The 10,306-nt window shown below is 37.5% G+C and overlaps 1 protein-coding gene across 4 annotated transcripts in view; it reads right to left on the minus strand.

Annotated features, from left to right (window-relative positions):
• ZNF260 (zinc finger protein 260) overlaps positions 1–10,101 on the minus strand; it is a 32,808-nt gene extending 22,707 nt beyond the window's left edge. For 3 of the 4 annotated variants that reach the window (XR_002646392.3, XR_016390860.1, XM_022586332.3), the window contains exons 1-2: positions 9,580–10,099; positions 6,887–7,075 (exon numbers count right to left, since the gene is read on the minus strand). The gene's annotated coding sequence lies outside the window, so the exon portion shown is untranslated. Of the gene's footprint in view, positions 1–6,886; positions 7,076–9,579 lie in introns of all 4 variants that reach the window. The other variant, XM_089902313.1, reaches the window with a different exon arrangement.
• Positions 10,102–10,306: the final 205 nt, after the last annotated feature.

Consider the following 10,306-nt stretch of genomic DNA (forward strand, 5'->3'; position numbering starts at 1 on the left):
AAACAATGTATACTTTATATATCAGTAAAGTAAGGGAAAACATAAAGAACAGGTGACAAACAGGATGAAAGACAAACACGTAACATTTGGAAAGCCTAGGATGAAGGGATAAAAAATAAAATGAATAGGAGTATTAATAAGGGCTATGTGGTTAAATAAGACATTTATTTCTACATTTTCCTGAAACTCCATTAAAATGACAATAGGGGATGAAGGGCATTACTCATAAAATCTAAAAGGTTGAGGAGACAACAGTGAATGAAAGTATTAAGAAATTTTGAAAGGAAAGCAAATAAAGGACTGTAAATTAACAGCAGAACTGAGTGACTTAAATAAAATGCTAGCAGATGAGGATGCTACTTAGAAGCAAGGTAATCTGTGACACAGCTGTCAACAGAAAGGCACTATAACTGGAGACATTGCATGAGAGTGGAAGGTGGGGCTTATAAAATGAAAGGAGCAGCTGATACACCCAATTCTCCTAACTGGAAAGAAATAGGAATTTATTATCCAGACAAAGTACAACTGCGAAACTCCAAATTTAGTGATGACAGGGAAAGTAGATGAGAGTACCATACTGAAAGAAGTGGATGAGTAAAAGTTTATATATAGTATAGGCTCCCAACTTCTTTCTTCTGCTAGACTCTAAGAATGCTGGTAGTTGTTAGATAATGGAGGGGTTCTTGTTTGAAAAATGAGAAGATCATGAGAACACCTACAGATACTGACATTTGGAGTCATATAAAAGAAAGACTTAGATATCTGACTGAATGCTGCACAGTGAAGCCCACCATTTTACAAGACCCACCCATGGACACAGAGATTACAATAATCTTTCTGGTACCTCAATGTATTAATGTAGAGTTAAAGATCACAAAAATTGGACAAAAGCCATAATGTGAAAGATCAAACAAATAGGAAAAAACAAGGCAAGGAACAGAAGAGCGCATACATACAATATATAATTAGTATCACAGAAAGCTAAGAGATTATATAGCAATGAAATATTAACAGGATTCTATAAATAAGTGCTTTTGGAAATAAACAGTATGATGCTAACCTTAAAAATTCAATAGGTTGGAGAAAAAAATACAGAATATCTCCCAGAATAAAAAAATTTTTAAAAAAAAAAGGGAAGGAAGGGAGAAAGGAATAAAGAAAGAGAGTAATGACTGGGAAATTAGTAGTTTAGTGGAGGAATCCAGGAGGTTCAAGAGAAAATATGAAGCACCAGAGAAAGGAGTTTCAGAGAAAATATGAAGAAAAATGAATGCAGGAAATTTTCTGAACCCCATCTTTCATATTAGCATGTTGATAATGATTAAATTGATTACATTTAAAATAGATAAAATAGCTGTATAAAATACGGGAATAAACACCAACAGACACAGTCAAATGAGTTGAAAGTGGCTGTCTATGTGGAACAAAAACTGTGGGTGAGGAAGAATGGAGCAAGCATAGTTATAATCCTATTTGACTTTTAAAAGCCCCTATTTGTTATACTTACAGAGATCTTGAAGACTTGAGCCTTTTAACTTGACTCAGTCTATAATTGTATAATAACTATAGACAGTGCTCTTTTTATCTACTTACAACTGAGTTTCACATGGGCTAAACAGCAAAGTACACATATATTTAATGGGAAAGAAAATATGCCAGAAAATAGCCATTTTTACTTCCAAATCTGATTTTGATTTCTATTTTGATTATTGGTACTATGGTTTCTTGATACAGAAACTGTCATTGCCATCAAATTCAATTTTCATTTATTTTTCTCCTTTCATTATGCCTGATATACTGGCACCCAAGCCCTTTTCTTGTCAAGAGCCCTTTCCTTGGCCTCTCTCTAAATCCTTTCTCTTATAACTGTTTTCCATCCACTCACTGCAAACCTTGGACATTATCCTGATCTATCTGTCTTAAAATTATATCCTCATTTTCTTATAAATCATTTCAAGAACTGATAAGTAATATGCTGCCACTCATATCAGTGCTATAATTTCCATAACTAGAAAAAAATACCTCAACCCTCACTGCATACCATAAGCAAAAATTCACTCAAAATCAATTATAGACCTCAGCATAAACATTAAAACTATTAATAAAAAACTATTAATATAAAAGAAAAAGTGGTAGACTTCATCAAAATTTAAAACTAATTAACGCCCTTCAAAAAACACAGTTAAGGACTTCCCTGGTGGCACAGTGGTTAAGAATCCACCTGCCAATGCAGGGGACACGGGTTCGAGCCCTAGTCCAGGAAGCTCCCACATGCCATGGAGCAACTAAGCCCGTGCACCACAACTACTGAGCCTGCGTGCCACAACTACTGAAGTCTGCGCACCTAGAGCCTGTTCTCTGCAACGAGAAGCTATCGCATTGAGAAGCCCGCGCACCGTGATGAAGAGTAGCCCCTGCTTGAATGAACTAAAGAAAGCCTGCATACAGCAAGGAAGACCCAATGCAGCCAAAAAATTTTTAATTAATTAATTAATTAAAGAAAAGAAAAAAAAACACAGTTAAGAAAACAAAAAGGAAAGCCATAGACTGGGAGAAACTAATAAAGGGTTTGTATCCAGAATATACAGAACTCTTGAAACACAATAATAAAAATATAAACAATTTAGTTTTTTAAATGGGAGAAAGACTAGGGTAGACATTTCACAAAATAAAATATTTGTGCTCAAGAATGCAGACAAGAAGGATAGAAAACTGGCCTTTCTGCCAATAAGCTTCAATGTATGTCTCAGACATCAAAGCAAAAAATACAAATCTAACAGAGTATATAGTTAAGATCCAAGTTGCTCTGGAAGCTACAATATAAGATGGAGATACAGAGATTAGAGAGATTGGGCTAGAAGTGAGAGACAGTTTAATAAAAATGAAGTTCAAAGTTGAACAGTGGATAGGATTTTGATAGATGGGTCACTGCACAATCAACGGCAAAGATGCAAAGAATTTCATACTATGAAGGGGGAGGTGAGAGCAGTGCAACTGTTACTATTTAAAGCTAGAATAATAATCATAATCACCAACTGTGCAGTGAAGGGAAGAGGGAGACTGAAAATATTTATTGTAAAATGCATAAAGTATACATCACTCCTGGTAACAGACAGTAAATAGATATTATCTCAAATCAAAGATGAAGACTAAGAAAATTATGAATATAAAGGCAACCATAAGAAAAAAATATAAACTTTCCAAATTTTCGGGAAAAAAAGACATATATTCAAAACAAAGAAAGATCCTATAGCAAAAGATACAAAAGATAAAAGATGAGGCAGAATTTAAAACAGTTGGGAATTCCCTGGAGGTCCAGCGGTTAGGACTCTGTGTTTTCACTGCCAAGGGCATGGGTTCAATCCCTGGTCAGGGAACTAAGATCCCACAAGCTGTGCCGCATGACCCCCCCAAAAAAAAAATTAAAACAGTATATAAAATAAAATCAGAGAATCAATACCAACCATATTGTTCCTGTCAATAAGTGCAACTAGAATAAAAATAACTATTAAAAGAGCTATGATAGGATCATACAGAAAATTCTCAGGCCTCTCCAGAATCAAAAAACCTGTGGGTAGGGCCCAGCAATCTGTATTTCACAAGCCCTTCAGGTGATTTTGATTCATGCTAAAGTTTAACAACTGATATTAGCAAAACCCCCCTAAACTATATATATACAAGATATGCATGTAAAACAATATATAAGAAATGGTGAAAATAAAGACTAAAGATAAAATAAAGAAGATAATCATGAATATATAAAATACAGAAATCCAAGATACAAAAACACATTAGCAACTGAGAAGACCACCTCTCTCAACCTAGGAGATCAAATCCATGAAATATGCAAACATATAAAAAATGGGAACATGAAATAAAAATATGCACTTATTTATAATATAGAGCTAACTAGTTTATTCTGCATCTTGAAAATAGGTAGTGAACCATCTTTTAAAATGCTCAGAGAACATTCTCAAAATCAGTCCACATAGTAGGCCTATAAAATCTCAAATATTCCACAAAGTAGAAAAGGACAGATAAAATTCTGACTAAAAAAAAAAAAGTCATAAATTAGAAAAATGAAAATCTTTCACGTGTAAATTCCAAAATCTACTGGCTTGAACGAACTCTTTGGTCAAAGAGGAAATTAAAATAAATTGTGTAATGTTCAGAATGTTATTCAGAACACAGTGTATATCAGAACCCAGAACCCATAGGACACATTTGAAAATAATGCGTGGAGAAGTTTTAGCATAAATGTTTACATTATTTTTAAAAGAAATAATCATAATAAACATTCCAACTAAGGAATTACAATAAGGAAAAGTAAATAAAAGAAAAACAGAAAAATTAGTAAAGCTAAGAAAAGAAATTAATTATTACAAACAAAAATAGAAGTAATAATAGATTCATGAGTTGATTCTTAGGGAAAAACTAAAAGGGAATAAAAGCAAAATTACAAAAATAAAAAATGATTATTTGGGAATAAGGATTGTAGAGATTATTTTGCTCAACCCTATGCAAATAAACTTGAAAACCTAGCAAATATAACCTCTGAAAACTGAGACCAGAAAAGACAGAAAATCTAAACAGAAAAATAAACATAGGAAAAAAAGAGATAATCATTCAGACATTTTATCACCCCAAAGTCCCAGTATACATGGCTTAAGATGTGAATTCTACTAAACTTTTAGCAAAGTACAGTAATACTATATATTTAAAATTTTCCAATTCTTAAATTCATTAAATTTGCAAAAGCATGATGCTCAACAGATCAGGACTAAGTTCTGTATTACTAATAAGCCAAAAGAAAACACAGAAATTATATCTCCTTGGTAATTAAAGCCCCTTGTATTTTTACAGGGATTATATCAACATCCTTCACACATACTTATCAAAACTGAATTTTTTTAATACATCTTTAATGGAGTATAATTGCTTCACAATGCTGTGTTACTTTCTGTTGCACAACAAAGTGAATCAGCCATATGCATACATATATCCCCCAATCCCCTCCCTCATGAGCCTCCCTCCCACCCTCCCAAAACTGAATTTTTTATACTGTGAAATGACAGTCCTGAACTGAACTAGGCAACATTGTCTGAATACCAGGCAAAATGGTCCTTTCAACAGCATTTATCTTGTGGTTTAAAAAGTATTTTCAAAGTATAAATCAAAATGCTCTAATGCCAAGCAAACTAACTGTGCTATAATGCCTGAGTTGAGTAGTTGCAACAGAGATCCTATGGCTTACAAAGCCTAAAAACTTACTACCTGGCCCTTTACAAAATAAGTTATTGACCCCCCCCCACACACACACCCTAGAGCGGTGATTCCTCTCTCCTCTACCAGGCTGGAATAAGGATGCATTGCTGATCCAGCTTCAACTACAACTAAATGATAAAGAGACACCTGGAAGAAATCTGGATCTTAAAGTACCACAAAGACCAAAGCTACCACGCAAATTTTGACTACTCACCACATAACTGATATGTGACCAAGAAATGAATTCCTACATTCCTTAAACCAGCACATTTTGGGGTTTATTATAGTCACTTAGCTTTACCATGATTGATAACAATTTTTAGTCCAGTTTCATTGCTTTACATATCACGTATCTGCAGATGCCAACTCAGCTCAGGCATTGTAGCTTGAAAGTAGTCTCAGACCCTAAGAGAATGAATGAACTTTTTACAAAAACACATAGCAGGGTATAGTTGCCAACCTCTGCTCTTAACAGGTCACCATTTAAACAGAATACATTGAGTTTGCTTAACATTTGAGCATTTTGATATATGTTACAACTCTTCTCAACGTAGCAATCACAGTAATCTTGTCACAGTCAAATCATGTCACTGCTCTGCCTGAAAGTCTCCTTGTATACTCATAAAACATCTAGAAGCATACAATGTTAATAATTGCTGCTTCCAGGGAGCAGAAATGGAGAACTGAGAGCCAGGAATAAGGAGACATATCTATTCTTTTAATTTCTATCAAGTATATGTATTAGAGTTTAAAAATAATAGTACTATTTCTCTTTAAAAGTAACAGGGAATTGAACTAGTAGGAAGTCAGCACTTATTTCCAAGCCTGCATTATTGTAAAAAGCAGGAGGTGGAGAAGAGTTATACTATGATATCTGGAGGTAAGAAGACAATAAGGAATAAGGATAAGGGGGTAAAATTCAACTCTGAGGTATATAACGATAGAAGGAGGGAGAAATGATAGTTAAATTTTAAAGAAAAGAATCTACGTGCTAGTTTTTGAAAGATTACAGATCTATAATCCTTGGCAAGAAGGACTGAATGAAGGAAAGGAGTCTAGGCATATAGGGAGAAGTAAAAAATGGAGAATGTTAGTGAGAGGGAGAAGCACGAAATTTAGGCTGTAGAAGTCATAAAATTGAGACTGCAAATGAGGTAGAGAGGCTGGCGTCCGGAATAGAGGTTAGAGAGGCACCCAGTCCTCCAGAATCTGAGAAAAGAGCACCAATCCCGGAAGAACAGGTGGAAATGTTACCTAGGTATCTAAAGAATTCCTAGCAATTTTCACTCCAAAGGATGGGGGCTGATAAGAAAATCTCCTCAAAAAAAGTTTCAGGGAATTCCCTGGTGGCACAGTGGCTGAGAGTATGCCTGCCGATGTATGGGACACGAGTTCGTGCCCCGGTTCGGGAAGATCCCACATGCCGCAGAGCGGCTGGGCCCATGAGCCATGGCCGCTGAGCCTGCGCGTCCGGAGCCTGTGCTCCGCAACGGGAGAGGCCACAACAGTGAGAGGCCCGCGTACCGCAAAGAAAAAAAAAAGTTTCAGATGTTGTAAACTCACTGAATAACTGTAATGAGCTTTTATTCCATTCATACCTGCTGGGTTCTTCCTAACTCACCTGGAGAACACCTCCTTTACATTTCTTCCTCAATCATCCATTGCTCTTCTTGTTTGAACTGGTGACTTTAAAATTCGAAATACTAACATAGGACTTGGATGTTACTGCTGAAGGTCAAAGCAGCATCCCAGAATTCAGGCTGAGCCCTCAGACCCTCAAAGGAGTTGAAGGATAAGGAAAGTGCAGCTCCTGGGGATACAAAAGGAAGCTGGCTTGTGAAAAAGAACAAAGTAACGCTGACCCTTTGGCTTAAAAACTGGAGCACATACATACATGTGAGCACATGGAAAAAGAGTATTTGTAATTTGCATCTCAGGCCAAACTCATTATGCCATTTAAAGGCTCCATACATTTCAAAAAATGGGAAACAGAAGCTATCGTATTTTCAGAATTTAGGTTATACAGAGAAACTACAAGACTGAGTTGCTAGGGTTCTCTAGAATCACAACCTGTACGGGTACCTTTGAGCAGGTGTCACTTGTAGCCTTGCTCCTGATTGAACAGTCACAGTCACACTTTTGAGTATCATAATGACACTTTTCTCATAAGTGTGAAGTCGCCAACCTTGAGTGATATGGATAAAATATAAAGGGAATGACTCTGAAATAATTCATGAATCAGAGCTCTTAAAATTTTTAGAAGCCTAATATTTTACCTAGGTTATGTTACTCTAGGAGAAATTAAATATTTTAAGGGTCCTATAATTATATGGTCATTCAATTCATTGGTTCAGCAAACATATATATATTTCTCACTTATTATGTGTATTGAAAAGACCATGGTCTCCAATTTGTAATGAGGTATGATAGCTAAAAGGATCATACTTCCTCACAAGCTTGATCCAATGTAGTATGCTTAGAATCTGCCTGGACAGTGCTATTAATTGATGAAAACAGGTAATACAGAAGTGGGAAAGGATGGAGGCAAACTGCAGGAGGAAAGACATAAGTATGACATTCCTGACATATAGAGTTTGAAGTTCCTATGCAACCTCCAGATAGTGCTGTCTATTAGGCAGTTGGATATATGCATGAGGAGCCCAGGACAAGCCTCAAAGAGGAATGATCATTTGTTAGTCCTGTGTCAGGTGAAGCCACAGCAGTGGAATTTTGTTGCTCATAGAGTTCTTAGAGGTGAAAAAAAATGATCGAAGTCAGAAACTTAAGAACACTAATATTTCAGGGAAAAACAGAAACGTTAAGTCACTAATGGAGGGTTTTTCTTTTTTTTTTTTTTTTCGGGGGGGGGTTGTTGTTCCTTGGTTTTGACCGGAATTATAAAAATGAGAGAAGTATTATGGAAATCAAGGAAACGTTCAAGAATGAGGCAGTGATAAACACCTGAAAAGGAATGGAGTGAACACAGAAATCTAATTCCTCCATCCCAATTAAAAATGGAAGTGTACAAAACATGCAAGCAAAAATGTGATTCTTATCCGTGCCCTAGCTGCTGCATCCCCTCACAGCTATTTTTATTTTCTGTGTAACTACAAATATACATTCCTATCCCCACTTACTAAAAAAAGTAGTGTATTATACCAGATATACACTTTACTTTCTTCATGTAACAAAATACATTGCAGACTTTTAAAATCTATCTAACATATTGTATATATTTCCATTTGCTCAAGTCTTCTTTTGGGTCTTTCATTAACATTTAAAAATAATCTTCATAAAGGTTTTATACATTTACTGTTTATCCCTAGGTGTTTTATCTGACTTGTTGCTATTGTAAATAAAGTAGTCTTCTTTATAACTATTACTGATTATTTTCTGTATGTATCAAAGCTATTATTTCTATACATGAATTTTTGTACTGTGGTACTTTTCTTTTTCGTTTTATTGAAAAATATGTTAAGTGTGATAAAATACTGGAAGAAATTCTCTTTGTAGATAAAAGAAAAATTTGTTTCTTTACATTTATAAAGGCCATTTCGTTTGGGGAAAACCTGGTCAAATTAGGAGTCAGACTGCCATGCTCACTGACAAACCAGGGAATCTTAAATCCGTTAACTTGATTTCTGCACCAAAGACAGGACAACTTGCTTCCCAATTCCATCTGTGCTGTGTGCACTAGTGGAAACTACCTCTTAAAGCTATTCCTTAGTCCAGAGCTTCTCAAAGCAGCCTTACCAAAATTCCTTCAAAGAATTAAGAAAATTCAATACCTACAGGGAGTCTAGACAACCAATAACAAGTTTCCCGGAAATCTTTCCTCTTTAAAAAAAAAAAAAAAGAATGCTGATTTTGTTTTTTACTCCACAATGAGTCTGCTTTTAGCCTTTTCCCTTTCTCATCTTTCACAGATACGGATGCTCCAGAGAGATGCATCCTTATCATTATTTTAGAAACTAGAAAAGTGAGGTTTACATGGTACTACCCCACTAAGTTCACAATGCCACCCAAACTCACAAACCTGGAACCATACAGGTCGCAACTCTACAACCCTCTCACACTCCTTCACAACCTTTGTCACCCACCGGAGAACCCGCCCGTTTCCTTCTGTACCCCTGCCCCCATCCACAGAAGCTTTGAACACTGCACGTCACAGGAGGCGATTCCTCCCCTTCAGTTTCCCCAGCCCGGTAGTAGGCTCCACAAAACCTCCCTTACAGCCTCCCAACCGGATTCTAAACCCAGAAACCGAGGTCCCGCAACAAGATCTGCGCTTCGCAGAGCCAAAACCAAACTCACCAGCAGACAAAGACGACGAAGGCGAGCCGGAAAGCCTGCGCCTGCGCTTGCGCCTGCGCACTCCAGGCTGGCGAGCATTCCCAGAGGTCTCCTGGGTTCCACCAAGCCTGGGCTCAGTACCGGGCAGAAGCAGTTGATGTTGGCCAGTTGTCCATTTTTTTTTGACTGTGGACTACATTTCCCAGAAGTTTCAGTGGTTCGAGTCGGCTTTTCGAGTCAGCTTTCGTGCTTTCTCAGCTCCACCATAGTTTGTGGGACTGTCTTCCTGGTTGGGGGAGTAGTGTACGTAGGCCAAGCCTCAGGACTTAGGTAACACTCTACCTTTGCTAACTACCTCTGGAAGAGGGCAGTGGTGTGCCTTGGGTTATAATAAGCTCAGTTGAAGCACGCCAGGGTGACTCCAACTAGGAGCCACGGTGCAAGTCTACGCCAGGAGCGCCAGAAGACTCCAGGGCGCGATTCGAGGCTGGGGTGAAGTAGGGGTGAGGCAGGGAGTGATTGTGGGGATCTCTTTGGCAGGGCTCAAGCCCAGCGCCATCTTGTCCCTCGCGAGTGCGGCTCTGAACTACATTTCCCAGAGGCCGCCGCGTTCTGCGGCCGGCAGCTCTGAGCAGAGCTGTACGCGAGCCGGGTGTTAGTCTCTGAACTGTTGGCTGACGGCCGCGCACGGCAGATTGGAGATGAAACGTCCAGAGCTCGGGGCGGGGGTGGAGACTGAGTATTAAGT

This window comes from Delphinapterus leucas, chromosome 20, assembly GCF_059928025.1.
Source record: "Delphinapterus leucas isolate spDelLeu-1000000601 "Yukka" chromosome 20, BTC_Dleu_Yukka2, whole genome shotgun sequence".
NCBI lineage: Eukaryota > Metazoa > Chordata > Mammalia > Artiodactyla > Monodontidae > Delphinapterus > Delphinapterus leucas.